Genomic DNA, 20,310 nt, shown 5'->3' with positions numbered 1-20,310 from the left:
TGGTTAATTCATCGTTGAGAATTACTATGGGATTATACATGGAGCAAAACAAAGTTTGTGGTATACAAGCTCAAGTAGATGGTGATATACAAAGCTCGAAAGTGCTATAAATGAAATCAAGCAATCAAGGAAATGACTAGTTCAAATTATTTTTAGTAATATATAGATTTTATTTTCCCAAATATTTTCCTAATAAATAACAACACTTCAAGAGAATTCTTCTTCCTAAATATTTTCATAATAAAAAATATGGCATTGGGCAGAAGCCCTGGAAAACCCCATCAATTCATCAATTTGTTGAAGACTTTGTCATCTAGAAATGAAGTTATAGTCAATCATATATTTTCCTTATCCGAAGATATTCGATCATTCCCAATGCGGCTTCTTCTTTCTTCCAAACCTTCCTCTTAACCATACCATATTCCATCATCTCTTTTGCCCAATTTCTCTCATCATTCTCAAACTAATAGTCATCTTATCCGAGCCAATTCTATCATTTCAAGGTGCAATGTCAAACACTTAAAGATCTTTTCTGAAGGCTCTATGTGAATGCTTCATTGCTGGAGAGAAACTGAAGAAGAATAAAACAAAATATATGTGATCAAGTCATGAACAAGTCCAAGTGATCATGAAATTGTCACTACTTTACTTACCTCATCAATGATTAAAAGTTTCAAACGAGGTGAATGCTGAAGAATGCTAGGAATGATATTATTTTGGCAACACCCTATTTTCAAATGAATTAAATTGTCAAACTGAAGTAGATTAGCATGCTCATCCTCAAAACATCTGCAAGAATTGTTACAAACAATGATTATAAAGATTTCTGATGCTTAACATCGCTCTCTACAAATAAATGGTAATGAGATGCATATTATAAGATAAGCAAATCCTCTTTTCTTTTCTTTTTTTCTTTTAGAACAATTGTTTCATGAGTGGATTCAAGATTTTGAGCATTGGAGATGCCTAATGCCTAATGTCCTTGGATTCAAGATATTCGACTTTTGGTGCTTGTAAGCTACTGATCCAGTCTTCCTTCTCCATTCTCCGCTTCTTTATTTATGTGCTATCAAAGAGCTATTATGATCAAGGTTTTCTCCTACTGAGGGATATGAGAGACTAGTGTCACGGAAAAACCCGTGACCATCGCACCAAATACATCCGATGGAGGTCTATTGTGTAGATGGGGATCATTTGGCCGGCAAGAACTGGCTCGATTTGGTAACCTGTCGGAGAATCCTGTCAGATTGAAGCCGGGTTGGCCCGATAATGAATATATGACAACTTAAACTATTTTAGTAACTAATTTTAGAAGATTGATAGAATCATATCTTGTAAAGATTAGATTAGATTTAATATGACATATCTTGTAAATCCCATGATTTAAGAGATAGGATGAATCTCGTCTGTTGATGTATTTTAATCTTAACCGTCGGTTTTGAAGGAACTCAACTATGCCTCCGCCACATTTGTACTCACTCCATTCATTGTTTTATTATTCTTTGTGAATAAGAGAATATTGAGAGCATTTATTCAAACACCTTTTGTGCTCTCTTTCTGTTGTTCTTTGTAAGCTTCTTTTAGCATAAATCGCTTCCGCGCTACAAATTGGTGCCTTGGATGATCTCTTAAGGAATCCTCACTTGAGTAAATGCCGACTTAGGCGAGTTTGAAAGAACGGATAGCCTAAGGCCGCACGAATCGCGAGATAAAAGATCTAGTCCCGTGACACTAGGTCGGCCATAAAGCTTTAAAGGAATCAAATTCTACTTACTTTTTCTTTCACGCTAAATCAAGAAAATTAAAAACATATTATAAGTTTATAGCACTCATTAATTCTGATAAAAATATAATCATCTATGTATATAGAAAGAAAATCTCTTCTAGCCTCTGTAAAATAATCAGTAGTCAAAATTTGCATACTGTGGTGCATTGACTCTACAAAAATAAATTTGAATTCATTAAGGTAGAAAAAAAGAGGAGCACGGTGTCTTGACATCAAGAAGCCTATGAGATAGAAGAGCACAAGAAAGAATTTGTTCTTTTACTAAAAACCAAAAATAGGACATGTAACAGCCTAATTTTCAATGGTGTCGGAACAGTGATTCAAGATCACTAAAACAGACAAATGAGTAGGAAATATTATTAATTTAGTGAGTATAAGTTAAATGTGAAGTTAGGAAAAATTTTGTAGTGAATAGTGTACTAAAAATAAATATTAAAATAATTAGAATTGAAAACGAGGTATCAAGACCTCGAGAATTTTAAATCAAGCCATAAATATTTTTATAAATATTTATGGAGTGTTAATAAGTCAGTATTAAAGTTTCGTCAAGAAATTTTAAAGTTCTGATAGTTAATTGAACAGAAAGGACTAAACTGTATTAAATGTAAAATTGTGGGAAATGATTAAATAGCTTAAATGATAAAAGAAAGAGGGTTTAAAAGGAAAATAGACCCAAGGTCTCTTTGGGCTGGACGGCAATGGCATGAAATCAACAAGAAAATAAGGAGAATTAAGGGAAAAATTGGAAAATTGCAAAATTTACTTAATAAAGCTAGGACTAAAGTGGAATTATCCAGATTTCTCTTTATTTTTCTGCATTCTCATCAGCAAAAACACCATGGAAGAGTTCCCTTAAGCTGGTTTTTTTTCATATTTTTACTTCAGGTAAGTTCAATTCTTGATTACTTCTTGAATTTTTTGTGTTTTTGTGACTTTTACAACTAGGTCCACTTGTTAAATTCATTAGTTTTTGATTCTATGAAAGAAATTGAAAGTTGCTATGAATATGTGCTGGAATTATATGATGATTTGACATGGAATTAGAGCTTTAAATTGTTTATATGCTGATTTTATTGAAAGAATTGAATAGAAAGTGAATGTTTGGGACCTAATTGTAAAAGAGTTTGAAGGTAGAGTTTTATGTAGAAATTATAAATTTAAATAGTTATGAAATAACTTATAATGTCTCGGAAAAGTAATAATTGAGAAAATTATCTTAATTGAGGGGTTAATTGAGCAAGGACTGAATTGTATGAATTGTGAACTTTGGGGCAAAATGGTAATCAACATTTTTCACTAAAACTGTTTTGGACAGCAGTAGTAGTCTAACTTTGAAAAATCACCAAAAATTGTATAAATGGAATTAGAGAATGAACAAAATATGAAATTAAAGCTTATTGAGTCTAGTTTCTTATAGAAGAAATGATGTAAGCAATGGAATTGTAAATCATGAGATATGATAAATTTTGTGAGACAAGGTCAGAATGATTTCAGGTTCCCATATTCTGACTTTGTAAAATCATAAAAAATTGGATAAAAATATTTATGGGCTTAAATTTATATGGTTAGAATCCTAAATGAGTCTATTTTCAAGAGAAATAAATGGAAACATTATTCGAATCCTGTACAAGGAGATAATTAATTTTTAGTGAAGAAGGGTCGGAACTGTCAGACAGCAGAATAGGGGAGACTTCAATGAATAAACTGTATTAATTGGCCCAATAAAAAATTATGAAATTTTTATGGTAAGAAGATATATGAGTCTAGTTTCATGGAAAATTAGCGGATCTTAATTTTGAGTTCCGTAGCTCCAGATATAAATAATTTAGTGACTATAACACGGGTGGATAGTCTGAATATTCACATAAGTAATTAGTGAAAATTATGGATAAGGTTACTTACAAGTGTGTTATTTATACCAAGGATGTGGATGGAGAGGAGGAGGAGGAAAAATATATGAATGACTCGTGTATAAATTAAACACATACCTGATTATAATCGATAAGTGTTGGATTAGAAATGATATAATGTTTTATGTGGAATATTTATTATAAAATTATGATTATCGTTATAATACAAAATTTGTACTTGTGAGTTTATATGGCTAAATTTTAGTGATTATTTGTTAATTTTATGAATTTCATGATGTGTTATTTCATATTTATTAATGATAAAATCGTGAATAATGTAAAAGCATGAAAATTGAATAAATGATCAAATTGAGTATTTCAGTTCAGTGACAAGATGAATTGAAGGAAAAAAACCATAGTTGGACCATGGCAACAAGTGATAAGTGATAGCTTCGGCTACACTTATTTGATCAAGGATAAGTAATAGCTTCGGCTACACTTATCTGATCAAGGACAAATGACAAGTGAAAAGTGGTAGCTTCGGCTACCTGATCAGTGAAAAGTGGTAGCTTCGGCTACCTGATCAGTGAAAAGTGGTAGCTTCTGCTGCCTGATAAGTGAAAAGTGGTAGCTTCTGCTACCTGATCAGTGAAAAATGGTAGCTCCGACTACTTGATCAATGAAAAATGGTAGCTCCGGCTACCTGATCAGTGAATAGTGGTAGCTTCGGCTACAAGTGACAAGTGATTTCCGTATAAGACCATATCTGGGATATGGAATCGGTGTGATATATGCTACTGTATAAGACCATATCTGAGATATGGCATCAGTGAGATATGTGATTCGTGTAAGACCATAGCTGGGCTATGGCATCGATATGTGATATGTGATTACGTGTAAGACCATAGCTGGGCTATGACATCGATATATGAAGATGTGTAAGACCATAGTTGAACTATGACATCGAGTAAACGAAGTACTAAATTCCGTAAGACGTTCACTAATTTGACAAAGTTTGGTAAGTGTTACATGGAATTATGTGATACTGGAAGTACGAGTTGATAAGATATGAGTATAGAACTTGGTTGATAAATGAATTCATTTGTGATTATATAATTGTTCATCTTGAATGTACTGTCATATGTATTGATAATTCAAACGTATTAATGAATAAAGTTCCGACATGGAATAAATTGAACACGAGACAAATAATTATGAAATTGAACTCGAAATTCATGAAAATGATGGTTATTGATATATGGAGACATGAGACATTGGTATATGAATATGGAAAATATTTGATAAATGTGTTTATTCATAATTATGGAATTATATACCTCATGTGTACTATTTGTATAAAGATGATATTTCAAATACTTTGGTTATTTAAGCTTAAATATGAAACAGTATGAAATCAAGATAAGTTGTTATAAAAATATATTTAGATTACAGAGATATGGCTTATATATGTTGTATGATTACATAACGTGAAATTGTGTATATATATGAGAAATTTAATGAGAAATGAGCCCATACACGTTTCTTATTATTTATATGAAGTGTACGACTGACAAGGGTGATGAAGTTATAAACAAAGAGTTACACGGGTTGAAAACACGGGCGTGTGACTCTCCAAAGTGTGAAAATTTTCTAAGTGTTGCAAAAGTTTCATATGTTTACAGTTTGGTCCCGAACCACCCTGAATGTATGTTTTGGGCCCCATAGGCCCATATAAGGGACGTTAAACATATGTATGAAAGTTTTTAATTTAGAAGAAATTTTATGGCTGATTTTTACATGATTGATCATATTAAGTTCGGTAATGCCTCGTACCCTATTCTAGGCTCGGAATACTGGTAGGGGGTGTTACAGGACAAATGCTGTAACACCCCTAACCCGTATCTATTGTCAGGATAGGATTTCGGGACATTACTGAGTAATTGTAATCTAATAATTCATTTCAAACATTTCAAAAATAATAAAATAATTCATCATTAACATGCATAGAGTCCTTTATTAAGCCATTGAGAGTTTGAAAACACTTTAGAAATGATTTGAGATTAAATCGAGAACATGGCTATGTCCTAGCCCGTGTTTGTGCTCGTGTAACTCTCACACGGCTAAGCCACACGCCTGTGCCAGGCCGTGTACCCTTTGAAATGGCCTCGCACACCCGTGTGCTAGCCGTGTGTCTCACACGACCAAGTCACACGCCTGTGTATCTAGCCGTGTAGACTTAAAATGTGCCTTAAATAACAAATTTACCATTTCTACATGCTTGGGCATTAAACAACTCAAAAACCATTCGTTTAACTTGTTCAAAACACGATCAAACACATTCAAAACATTCTAAAAAATCATCCTAGGTGCCTAACCAATGTACCCTCATTGGTACCACATTTATATCATCAATGCATCATTCAAATTAAAATTATAAACATGCCAAAATCCATCAATTTGGCCTAGCTCATATCTACCTAAAGCATTAACTTAAATTCACATGCACATATCTACATTTGGTTCAATTTACCATGCCATAATTTGGCTTCAAACACAAACACATGTTTATATGTATATACCAAACCAACATTACATTTATAATCCATCCACAAAATAACTATCATTTAGACATCCTAGGTACATGCCGACACAAAAGATAAACATCACCACATTTGAGTTCGGGGTCATTGTTGGATGCTGAATCGGCGATCAAAAGTGAAGTACCTAATCTGTACACGGAAAAACAAAACCGTACACTGAGTAAAACTCAGTGGTATTTCTATAATATGAATATTTAAAGACAAGATAATAAAATATGCACAATTGAATTTTAAGCACATATTAATGTCCAATATCATGAGTATCATATGCTATCATATTTCATTTGTTAAACAATGTCCCAATTCACACAATTGCTATATAAATAGTTATTCACATATCAAACCACATTTATTTGTACATTGGCGTTAGCCATTCAATACTCAACTCATAAATACATCATTTTATACTATACTCAATTCACATCACTTGCTATATAGTAGCTTTTCACAATTTGATCCACATATCATTTAAACAATAACATTATTCATTCCATATCCAATTCATGAGTACATAACTCATGTATCTCATTTTCATGTTTCAAATCACTATCCCATTTTCAATTCACATACAATATCATCCAATATCAATCATAGTATCGTTTTATTTAATTACCCCTATTAACACGGCTCAAACTTGGACGGATACACGAACCCAACCAACACACCAGTTTGGCACTCAGTGCCTTATCGGATGAATTCAAAGTAGTAACTGCGCCCAGCGCTATATAAATTTGACACCTAGTGTCTCATCAGTTAAACCAAAGTAAATTGGCACTCAGTGCCTCATCGACTCGAAGTTGAAGAAATCCCTGAACTCTTCCTATCCTATTGCATGCCATCTATATCCGACTCAACCCGATACAGTTAATGGGGTTTAATTTCACATTTCAGATATAACCAATATCCAATACTAATTTTTCATATAATCACATATATACACATAAATTAAATTTAATCTATAATAATCAATATCCAACTTTCACATTAACAAATATATTCATTTCAATTCAATAATTAATACATTCAATATGTATCTACCATTCAATCCATTTCAATCAATTATCAAAATGTCAATTACTCACCTCAACACTTACCATATGCATTAAAATTGAATTATAACTATTAACAACTAAGTTCGAATTATAGAAATACAAACCAGGAATTCCGAGCTATTCGATGTCGATTTTATCTTTCCCCTTTTTAGTCGAGGATTCAGGAATGACGTTAGCTACGGAATTAAAACAATTAAAATTCATCAATACAATAAAATTTCAATTTCATATTGAATATTGAATATTGAATATTTAATTTTTTACTCAATATTTGTCTAAATTCCAATTTAGTCTCTAAACTGAGACTAATTTTTTATTCTTCACATTTAATTCTATATTTTCATTCAAATTCCACTTTAAACTAAATTTAACTCTCTATTTTCACTTAAACCCCTAAATTTTAAAATTTTCATAATTTAGTCTCTATTACTCAAAATTTACAATTTATTCTATAATTTAATCATTTTTCATTTCTAGCTTAAAAAAATTTATCAATTTAATCTATAATACTAAAATTATTCAACATTGATAACACTTAAAAACTTAATAATTACTAAAATTTCAACATGGGTTGGATAATCCCAAATACCGGAATTTCAAAAACATAAAAATTACAAGAAAAATGACTAAATTGATTAACCAATTGAAATTTGAAAAATTAGAGCCCTTGACCGTGCGTTCTCTCCTATCTTCTTTCTCTTTTTCTTTTTCTTTCTAATTTGTATAGTATTTTTTTAATCTATTTGTTTAATATACTTTAAATTATTATTATTATAATATATATACATTTACTTAATTATTAACATAACATATTTTAACATATTTTTATAATATAGGTATAATTACTTATTTGGCCCTTTAATTTATTTTTAATCTATAATTCAACTTTCACCGTATACACAATTTAGTCCTTATACCTAATTACTTTTAATTCAAGTAAATTCGTTTAACCGAAACCTAATTAATTACACAACTAGCTTCGTAAATATTTTTTAAAAATATTTACGAGTCCAATTTACGGAAACGGAGTTCCAAGAATGCACTTTCCGACACTCCTAACTATTGGGTCATTACAAATGCATAGGTCAGAAAAGACAGATATATAATATAGAACTGAAATTACAATATATGAGAGACACAAAATATCACATCAATGTTTCAACTTTAATGACAAAAGTGCAGTTGACAACATTATAATGCAACACATTTCTTTACCTACATGCAGCAATAAACTCCAATATTTTCATTCAACTTACCCACTATCAATGCAGAGGATCACATAACTAAGTAGAGAAAAACAAAAAATTTAAAGCATCTACTACCACATAGTCTAATAAGAAAACATTGCATATGCTAAAATGTCAAAGTTCCTTCACCTGGGCTCAACATGGCGCGGTAATATTTTTTTCATTTCCATTTTACTTACAAGGAGGACGCTGCCTAGGGAAAGGGGAACAGGTTGAAGGTAGTTGAACCTAGATCTATCAAAGTCTACCTCAAACGGTGGTTGCATGAACTGTGCGGGCTAAGCTTCGGATTCCTATATTTTCAGTTTAATTTCTCTATTTTTTTATTAAATATTTCTAAATTGGCTTGGCTTGTTGTCATACTAATAAGAATTTAGTGTTAGATATATAGGGGAATCAACAGAAAGCTGAGGAAGATACCAGAGTTCAGTCTTTAGTAGATGCATATGGTCTCCAAGTCATACATGTTTTATGGAATTTTGGTTGGGATCAAGTCAATTCATCACTTTTGCCAAATGTGTTTGGTTTGGTGGAAAATTGGAAGAATATAAAGAGCGAGTGAAAAAGTGAAAAAATAAATAAATTTTGAGTGTGATTGATTGAAAAAAAAATAAAAGGGAAGATAATTTTTTATTCTAATGCATAAAAACTAATCCTTTTAATTTGGAAAGAGAAGAGAAGAGAAAATAAGAAAAATCTGAATGTTAATTCAAAATTATATATTTTTAAATTTTTTTTTTCATTTTTCAATTCTACAAATAATAGTTAGGAAAAAAAATTAATTTTCTAATTTTCAACTTCTCCCTTTCTTCCATCTCTCCTATCAAAATACACTTATAAAAAGAATAATTACATTTTCCATTTTTCTAACTTTCCACCCTTTCAATTCTTTATCCTTTTAATTTATTTTTATTTTTCACCCTTAAAAGTTATTAATTTATTTTTGGCTCTATTAAATAAAACCTAAAAACCATTAATTTAGGGAGGCAAAAAATGTCCTGTTAAACCTGTTGGAGACGTAAGTTGGTATCTTTAATCACGTTTTGAGGATCAACGAATCCTGCCGATGATTACTTACTGTTTAAATGTTTGTTATTTTTTTTTTTAAAATTTGGTTACTTTATATAAGGATGTCTCTGTTTTCCATCATGGTCATAAATGATGAAGTCAGGAAGTGTCCTTATCATTCATTGATATTGGAATGATCTAATTTGAGTCAATGGAGTATGAACTTTAAAGAATTGTAGGAGACATGCATTTTAAAGTTCTAATCAAGGTGTAACTTACATTTGAATGGTTAAGGTAAAAATAGAAAGTATGTTATGAAAAATTTGAATGGAATAAGATTCAGGTTTTAAGAGAATTGTTTTAATGGAAGGTTTAATTCGTTTATAGACGGACAAAAGTGAATCATAGTATAATGAACTTCTTATTTGTAGCAAATTCAAATCAAGAAGATATGTAACAATTTTAGGTAAATTTTCTCTTACGCAACTGCAACTCCTCTCCTTTCACCCTTTTTACTTTAAAAAGAAAGAAAAAGAATGAGAGGGAGATGATGATCTGATGAAAGGCAAGAAGAAATGAATGAATCAATGCCAGCCAAACAGACCAAAGTCACGTTAACCCCTCACTCATTGCTGCTTTTTGTATATTCATGGACCCACTTTTAGTAGGTTTCTTGAAATTGGCTAACTGCATTTCCTGTGCCATGCTGTCTTGTGCAATTAACCTTGTTTTGGATTACAAATGCCATATCAGTTAAAATAATATGGTGGCAGAGGTTTGGCAACTGATTCTTCATCTGGAAAGTTGAGCGTTGTCTGTTTGCCTTCTTTCTTGGCACAATGATTAGGTACTTTGCTTCCATCCTGTAAGATGAGGCTTCCCATTAAGGTGTATTGTTGACTATGTACTTTATATTTTATGTTTTCTCCGCATCAGTTATATAAACATAAATTATTTTTTATACGATTTTACGTCTGAAAATATATTATTATTAAATATCAAATGCTTGATTGAGTCATTGTCTAGAATTAACCAAACAATAAGTTAAAAGAAAAAATAATATTTTTTTAAAAAATAAATATTATTATGGCTTTTTAAAAATATTTTATATATAATTTATTAAAAATTAAAATTAAAACCCAAAATAAATCAAGAAAAAAATTTGTAAACAGTGAGTTGAATCTAAAATATCAAATTTTCTAAATCTTTAATTTTACTATTTCAACTAGATTTATATTGATTTTATACATAATTTTTTTATAAATATGATTTCTAACCTAAAATTTTTAATGAGTATGTCATAATAGTAGATCGTATCCTATAATCGACTATAGGAAATGGGTCATGCTTTGTTTATTTAGGTGACAGCTTCTCTTAATTGTCGGATTCTTGAATCCATACCAAAGTCCAACTTCACACGCGATGCCAGTTGGAAGTGGAGCAACAGCTACGGTGTACACCGTTTTGTAGCATGTTCCTTGTCTTAAATCGAATCTAAGAGGACACGTCGAATCGAGGTAAACTAACAAGTAACTTCGGACCTTTTTTTTCATATATTAGATTACAATATGTAATACAAGGTACGCACGTTTTCTATGTCTTGCATGGAGCAGAAAACTCCCTTCCGTCTGTTCTTATACACACAAAACACTGCTAATTAAAAGCGCGAGTTCTCGTTTTAATTGTACGGATATTCTTAAAAAGGCTCTCATCGATTTCGTTTTTTGGGGGCTTTCAGTGGATTTTCGCATGGAAAATGATTCTTTGCTCCCAGAAAATGATTCATTAGTATCTATACCTTCTCCGTTAACCCCATTTGAGTTCAAAGATAGGCTCATATTTGGTCCCTCTCCTTCCTCTTTCCCTTCTCCCACTGAATCATCTCTAATCATTGATTCCTTTAGTTCCTCTCTTACAACTCTCCAGGACCCTCTTTTACCACAACAAAACCAACTAAATTCAACAGCCTCATCATGTGCAACTGACCCAAACTTCCCATGGGAAAAAACCAATCACCACAGGTCCAAAACAGCACCTGCCATTGCAGTTTTAAACGATGTCATCCACCCTACAATTCCCAAGCCTCAATTTGGTTCTCCATTGATTGTAAGGCAAGCTTTTGTGTTTTTGCTACTGTATTTGTCATTGGGTGTTATCATATATTGGTTTAACCGTTCTAATTTTGTGGGTCATGAAACTCATCCGTTGTTGATGCGCTGTATTTTTGTATCGTCACAATGTGCACAATCGGATATGGGGATATCACTCCTAATAGCGTGACTACCAAATTGTTTTCAATACTATTTGTGCTGGTTGGATTTGGTTTTATCGATATTTTGCTTAGTGGTATGGTTAGTTATATGCTTGATTTGCAAGAGAATTACTTGTTGAGAACCGTTCAACATGGAGGTCAAAAGAAGGGTTCTACTAGGTCTTACATAATTGATGTGAACAAGGGGAGAATGAGGATAAGAATGAAGGTGGAATTGGCGTTAGGAGTTGTGGTTCTTTGTATTGGAATTGGTGTCGGCGCTATGCATTTTGTTGAGAGTCTTGGATGGTTGGATTCTTTTTACCTTTCTGTTATGTCGGTCACGACTGTCGGGTACGGTGATCGGGTATTTAGGACGTTGCCTGGTCGGCTTTTTGCTACTATTTGGTTGTTCGTTTCAACTCTGGCCGTCGCTCGAGCATTTCTATATTTGGCTGAGGCTAGAGTGGATAAGAGGCACAGGAAGATGACAAAATGGGTGCTTGGCCATGATCTGACCATTTCGGAGTTTCTTGCTGCTGATATTGATAACAATGGTTTTGTGAGGTATGTTGTTTTCTTTTTTTACGAAATTTGGTTACTACTATAATTGCCCACCTTCATATTGTGAACTCTTGAAGCATAGACGTTGAAAGGTTGATATACTTGTTGTAGTCTTGTTAGTTGCTTGGTTCATATTTTATCCTAGAACAAATCTATTTAGTGAAAGCTTGTAAAACTAATAAATGGGATTCTCAGTAGTTCAAAAATGCATTTAACACATAACCTCTACAAATGGAAGTGGTTTTCATTTCTTCATATTCTGCTATTAAATTATGATAATTATGTAAAATTTTTATTAGCCATTGCTCAGACATTCTCAAAATCGCCACGAAAAGAATTGAATAAATGACCTGCTAATTTCAGAAGCCTAGAATGTCCTACATAAATTTTCATGTTCTTCAAGATGCTTTGTTGTGGACAAACTGAAGCCCACTGCTTATTCTGCTCTACTTCTTGCCATGCTGCTTATATGCTCATAAGCTATCTCAGACCTACTTTGTTGCATTATCCTCCGATATTTTGCATCTTAAAATGTTGTTTTTGGTAATTTGCATGCCAATAGTATTGTGTTATGCTTTAAGTTACTAAATCTGTCTCAGGTTCCATTTTCATCTACAATACTAACAAGTGCGTGGTCTGGTTGATTAATTGTTAAGTATTACTGTTGGATTATACATGCAGCAAATTAGAGTTTGTGATATACAAGCTCAAGGAGATGAGGAAGGTATCAAAAAAAGACATCATGCAGATCTGCGAGACATTTGATAGGCTGGATATCGGCAACTGCGGGAAGATAACTCTTGCTGATCTCGTGGAGATAACTCTTGCTGATCTCGTGGAGAGTTATCATTAGTATGCAAGAATCCTAGCTGCTATAATCTTCCTTACAATATAATGAAGGTGCCAAGGGAAGTGTCATAAGTGAGTTGATTGGTTGGCATTCGAGGCAAGCAATTATACACCATTATGAATGTCTAGCTGATCCTCTTCAGGAGTTTGCTCAGACTGTAATGTTCTACTCGATGGGGTAAACTTGTAACAATAGAATGAAGGTGCCATAGGAGATGTCATAAAACGAGGCTAGCAATTATACGAACCATTATGTATGTTCATTTGTGAGCGGCAAGCAATTATACGAACCGTTATGCATGTTTAGATGATTTATTTTTGGAGTAAAGCCGGTCAAAAAAGTAGGTGATCTTTGTTGATGCTGACAGTTTATAATATAAGATTTAAAAAAAAAAAAACCAAAGTAAGGAGATTAAGTGCCATACTTCATTGTTTAACAAATGGCAGTTTGAATGGGTGACGCCTCATTAATTTAGTTTTAGAGAAAGAATAAAGTTTACAATTTTAATAAACAATAAATACATATAAAATTGTTGTTAAGATTTTATCATAAAGTCAATATGATTGAATTTGAAAGCGTGCAGTAAGTTTCCTGTTTCCAATGAAGTTTTCAGTAAATACGCAATAGCTCAATTGGAGTGATTTCAATCAAATAAAAAATAAAAAATATCAAAATAATGATTTCTAATAGATGAAAATGTTATTGTCCGGTAAATTATTTTACAATATTTAATATAAATTAGAAAGTCAGAATTAAATTTTTTATTATTAACAGATCTTTGAATTAATCTAATTTGCTCACATTTTGGTTGATATTAAATATATTTAAAAATAATTTGTATATTTTTTATATAATTGTAATTTGAATCCAGATTATTTTAGAAAAAGTAAACACCCAATCAATAGGCTACAACTTGGGATTCAAGATTATGATGTAAAAATTTGTAAAATCTTCCTCATTAGATTATAGGTATGAATTTAAGTGTATGAAAAAATACATTTTCAAAAATATTTATAACAAAGAAATATATTCATTTTGAATGTTAATCCTAAATACAAATAAAAGAAGGGAAAATATTTGGTACACTTTTAGACTCCACAAGTAGAGTTAATAGAGTTAAGGAGTTGACCAATGTTTTATAGGATAAAATAAAAAAATTTTAAAAAATAGATATTTAAAAAGAAAAGACACATATCATTTTTTAAAAAAGTATTTATAGAATAAAAAAAATATACTGTTCAATTTACCAAATACTCACCCATAAAAAATAGTTTTGTTCTAGCAAATTCTTTTTACTTTTCATCTACATGGATAAATAAATTTTTCAATGATGAGAAAATGTAAATTATACCAAAAAGATTAATTGCGTCAATATACAATTAACCATATTATTAACTATCAAAATTATGGGAAATTTATACAAAAAAAGGAGAACAAGAAAAGAGAAAAAAATTGGATTTTCATTTTTAATTATGTTTCCTAAAATTATTATTATTAATTATGTTAAATTAAATTAAATATATTTTATTTGAGATTTAAAGATTTATTTTAAGAGCATTCAGATTTTCCCAGATTTATTTTAATTAAAAATAATTAGTTTTGAAGGTAAAAAATAAAAAAAAAAGGTGAAGATTTTAAAAAAAAAAAAATTTGATTATTTAATCTTAGGTCCTGATGCATTATTTCAAATAAAGAAAATATGACAAAAACTTCTTTTTTGCTTAAGATATTTTTTGGTATAATTAATTTGAGGTCCCTCTCATTATTTGGGAATAAAATATTTTCTGGAAAATGTGACATGTGGAACCTTATAGCTGGGCCACATTTCTCGCCATGTAAGAAACTAACGTCGTCTGTCAAAGGTACTAGATTGATTAACAGTGCAAAAGTACAAGTATCAAAATAGACATTTTGAAAGTAAAAATACCACATTAGAAGATTATCCAAAGTTCAGGGGGCAAATATGTCATTATCCCTTTTATTTTATTAATAATTTCATCTTGAAAATGCATGCGAAGCGGCAGTGATGGATTTGTCACGGTTTAAACGTCTTTGAACGACGGCTTTAACTATAGATTCAGCTCAAGGACAACTAATCTTGTAAAACCCTACTTTCAGCTGTAAGTCAAAATTTGGTGCAGAGACTTAACGTATCATGCTCTAAAATAAACGTACAAAAATAAAGTTGAATTCATTAAAGTAAGAAAAGAGCACGCTGTCTTGATATCAACAAGCTTATGAGATGAGCACAAGAAAAAACCTCTTCTTTTTACTTGCTTTTGAAACACCATTACTGTAACATCAATAATGCACAAAAACTGGATTAAGAAAATATTAAGAAAAAGAACAAAAATAACTTCAAAAGCCAAAAAGACTAAAAAGGACAAATACAAAGTTCACTAAGGCAGATATATAATATAGAACCGAAATATCAATGTAGGAGAGATATTAAAGTGCTTCTTACATGAGATGTTCCTTTAATCATAAAATCAAGAGTTCGGTGGAGTACATTTTATGACCAACTGTTTACAACTTTAAAAAGCACTCGTGGTGAGGTGAATTAGTCAGTGGATACCGAAAGAAAAAATGCTCTGCTTGAGAACATTACGATGCAACACATTTGTTTACCTGTATGCAGTAATAAACTCCATTTTTCATTCGACCATTTGCTACTAAAAAATCCAACTTACACACTATAGATGCAGAGGATCACATGACTAAGTTGTGAAAACATAAATTTAGAGCATCTACAACACATAGTCTAATAAGAAAACATTTCCTCGATGATATAACATTGCATGCTAAAATGACAAAGTTCCTTCACCTTGGCAAGAAAATGGCAGTTGGATCTCCAGGGGATGGAGGATTCTGCTTTAGCATAAACAGCAGGTCAGTGAACGGCCCTACTTATACCTTAAGGATCTCAATCTCTCCCAAGGAAGTTTCAAATCCAGAGCTTGGACACCAATTTTAATGGCCTCATCCTTCTTGAACTATAATAGGAGAAAGGTGTCGCACTATTGCTTACTCTCCATTATATTTTGCAAGAATTATGACTAACTCACAATCCTGGTTAAATATTGGGCATCTAAGAAGTTGCCTGGTTGGCTTTTTGCTTTACTCTGCTGCATCGTCTTCAGATTTCTACGCCGGCATGCCAATATTTATGTGTTTTCCTGAAAGTTTGTGATTTAACCTCAAATTCCATTTTTATCTACGATAATAAAAAGTGTGCAGTTTAGTTGATTGATTGTTGAATTATACATGTAGCAAATCAGAGTTTGTGATTCGAAGTAACTTTTTGGATTTTGCCCATCCTATAATGTTCTATCCAATTGGATAAACTTGGTCAAAAAATCCTATCCAATGAACCGCATGTTCAGCTCAAATTTTTTGGTTTTTGCCCATCCTATAATGTTGTATCCAATGGGATAAAATTGGTCAAAAAATCCTACCCAATGAACCGTTCAGCAACTTGATTCATGTGGATATGTTCGGAATGGACGAATTCTTCTGCAGACATTAATCATAGAATAACTTGGAATCTTGCAGTGGCCAAGTTAATGACTAGTGTTTTGTCGCTGAAGCCACTAATGTTGAAAATGTGCCCCATCCCTGTTGATGCCATGGTTAACTTGAATTGTGATGGTATGTGTAAATTTCATAGTTTAATTTTTTATTATCACGGATTAAGAATGTAACACATAATTAATTTTAAATAGTAGACACTAACAAATTTTTTAATTTGAAATTAATAAATTTTATTAGAAGTGTATAAAACTCCCTTAGAAAAAAATTTAAATAACCTTTAGAACACTGAGCTGAACTAAAGTTTAAATGCTATTCTTATGTAAATGCACTTAATTCATGTAGTATTTAGGGCTTGATTTGAGTGGCTTTTAAAATTTTATTTCCACAAATAATAACAAACTTAATTAAAATCAAACTCTACTAGTTTAAAGTTTGAGTTTGAGTATGATTAATGAAAAGAAAAAGGACAAAATGGTTTTATACATCAAACTTAATTTTAGGTTAAGTCACCAAATATCCACTATGCTTAATTCTATACAACAGAAAAAGATTGAATGATTAAATTTGAGCCCCACTCTATTAGCAGTCATTGCCCGGCAGTAGATCCTTAAAATTGTGGGTTTCAGAAGCAACATTTTCTGTTCATAAACAAGATTATTCAAACTGTTGACCAACTTATTTTGATTCAAAAGGACCAGCTGATAACACCTTGCTCAGCATTTTTATTTTTTATTTTTTTGGCTAGGAAAATACCAATTAGCCTACAAACATCAATTTGTAGGAAAAAAACAAACCCATCAAGATTAAGAAACTTGACATGGAAGTCAAGCCCTCTCTTTTTTTTTTTTTTTTGCACATGAGCATCATGAGAAGAAGAATGAATGAGTGCAATCTTTTTATATATATCATGATTTTGAGAAAATTAAGTGAATCAGTGAACTTTGTGGAATGTTTTTTTGGGTAAACTTTGTTGAATGTTGAACGAATGAAAAAAGGTGGTCTTTTAGACCACATGTAGCTACATATGTTCTTGTCTTCCATAAAGCCAACTTTATTTTTTAGATTCAAAAGTTCACTTGATTATATAAAAGCTATGAATCCTCAAGAATCCCTTTGCTAGCTTTCTGATGCTGGATAAACCAAAACCCTAACTCAAAAAGTTTATACATAATGCATAGTCCCCACTTAATCTCAATCTCCTTTTACTTTTCCATCTTTTTTTACCCATATCTTTAGAGACTAAAATTGGAGAACCAAAGCAAAACCCTTTCTGAGCTGTAGTGAAATAGACAGGACTGTCTTCAGCAGTGAACTTGACTATGGGACAAAGACCTTGAATTTGATTTAGCAATGTGCCATATAAATTAAAATTATTGATTATTATATGCATTGCAGCATTGCCAAGTCAACTCAAGAAATTTGTGAAAGTCTATTTATATATTTTTAATAAATAAATAACATCTCCTAAATTTGAATCCTAATCTCCATGCTCTTTAAAATTAAAAAGGAGAAAGAGATAGATTCCTTCTCTTCTTTTTTTTTTTTCAAAATAAAAATATAAAGCAATTGTAGTTGGTAAAATGGTGGGACAGATTATTAAAAAAATAATAAGTAATTAAATTAGTAAAATAACTTATGAAGGTGGGAATGAATTATTTGTAGAGAAATAGACACTTAGCTTAATTAGTTAGAATAGAACCGGTCAAAACTGTTTTTGACCGATTGAAAGAATCAAACAGTGTAGGAAGACCTTTTCACATTATCAGAATTATATATGCTCCAACTCAACTAAGCTTGGGATGCTTTACACTGCAACAAAGGGTGTTTTTTTTTTTCAGATTTTTATGGAATTTTATTTTTTTGTCGACACAAATTTGTGAGATTAGAGAATTGGAAAAAAAATATTTATATTTAAGAGAAATTGACCAGACTTATAATAAATAAGACTTAAAATAAGCAATTCCATATTGTTTTTGCTTTCAGTGTCATATGAATTCTATACTCATTTCCAACATAATTTCCATGCAAACCCCACTAACATTGAAGTTTCTCGAAATCCATTATTATTCATCCTTCTTTTAAGTAAACAAATAATGTGACAAAAAGAAAATTACTTTATTTATTCGTATATTATTGGAGTTGCTTTAATCATCATTAACATGTCGATTATGTCGTTAAACAGTGAGATTCCATATAATTACAACAATTTTTTTAAAAAAAGTTAGACTTAAAAAATTATTAAAAATAGGGACGATGTTTTGAAAGAGAAATTTATTATTTCATATTATGAATGTGTCAATATAATTTGAGAAAAAAATAATAAATATACGTCGTTAATGGTGAAAGACAAGTTTCATCAATACAATAATAGTTTTAGCCTTAACATTAATAGAATATTATGGCACGTTAATAATTGGCTCTGCCACAACTCAAGTACGACATATCTGGAGTGATTGCAAGCATTTAATACGATAATAAAATCAATTCTAAATGGCCCAAAGCAGTGGGCAAAAATCAACAAAAAAAAAATCAAGCATCCACTAAACTGTAGAGGATGATAACAAAATCATCCCTAAAAATCACTTGTAAAAATAAGACTACATGGATAAGAAATATTAAAAAACCTGCTACAATAGCAAACAAAAACTTTTAAAACTGAAAATTTATTAGACAATAAGAAAACAAACAAAAAAAAAACAAAATACAAATAATAACCACCACGAAAATTAAAATTACCTCCGAATAAAACAACAAAATAGGGAAGATGTTAAATGTTAATGTAACTCTTCAACAACTGCTACAGTCACAATATATATTAGCAAACTTGGCGTTACGCAAGCCTTGTGTTATTTATAGCATTTGAGAACTACTTATTCCTAATTGTACTTCATATATATTTTCCTTTGCGCCAAATCTAATTAATGCATGCACCTATTTTATTATTAAACATACGTTCCAAATTATATTTGGGATAACATCCAATGAATCTCAAAGAAATTTAATGAAGCCGAATGGATCAAAACGAAGACGTAAAAGGAAAGTCATGGTGGTAAATGATCGGATTTTAGAATTTATATGTAATAAAACTATATAATTAAAATCTTTGGAGTATCCATGACCCCTATACGGTCCACTAGATTTGTCCATGCTTTATGTATGTCACTAAAACTTAAATTCTAATTTTTAAAAAAAAAAAAAGATTGAAAGGGATGTTTGAATGTAGGAGAAAAGGGGAAATAATTCATAACCTTTTAGATTTCACATACTTAGGATATATTTTATTGCAAATTAAAACATAAATTTGAACTCACTTTTATTGGAATTTGGAATATCCCTCAACTTATATCTAGCACTATTTATAACAATTATCTGATTATATGTACAAGAATCATATTATTGGAGTTAGGTATTTGCCTTTTAATTTTATAGTAAATGTTATTTTAGTCGTTCATTTAACTTTTTGTCTCCTTTTAACTTTTAAATTTATATTTTTTATTAAAACACCCTAATATGAATGAAAAAATTAATATTTATTAGCTTTATTGATGTGGCATACACGTAGATGACATGT

At 31.0% G+C, this 20,310-nt stretch overlaps 1 pseudogene; it reads left to right on the top strand.

Moving 5' to 3' along the window:
• Positions 1 to 11,137: 11,137 nt before the first annotated feature.
• LOC107902690 (two-pore potassium channel 3-like) lies at positions 11,138 to 13,591 on the top strand (annotated as a pseudogene).
• Positions 13,592 to 20,310: the final 6,719 nt, after the last annotated feature.

Source organism: Gossypium hirsutum, chromosome A05 (genome assembly GCF_007990345.1).
Source record: "Gossypium hirsutum isolate 1008001.06 chromosome A05, Gossypium_hirsutum_v2.1, whole genome shotgun sequence".
NCBI lineage: Eukaryota > Viridiplantae > Streptophyta > Magnoliopsida > Malvales > Malvaceae > Gossypium > Gossypium hirsutum.
The sequence above is the reverse complement of the archived record's forward strand: the minus strand, read 5'-3'. Positions and strand labels throughout refer to the sequence as shown.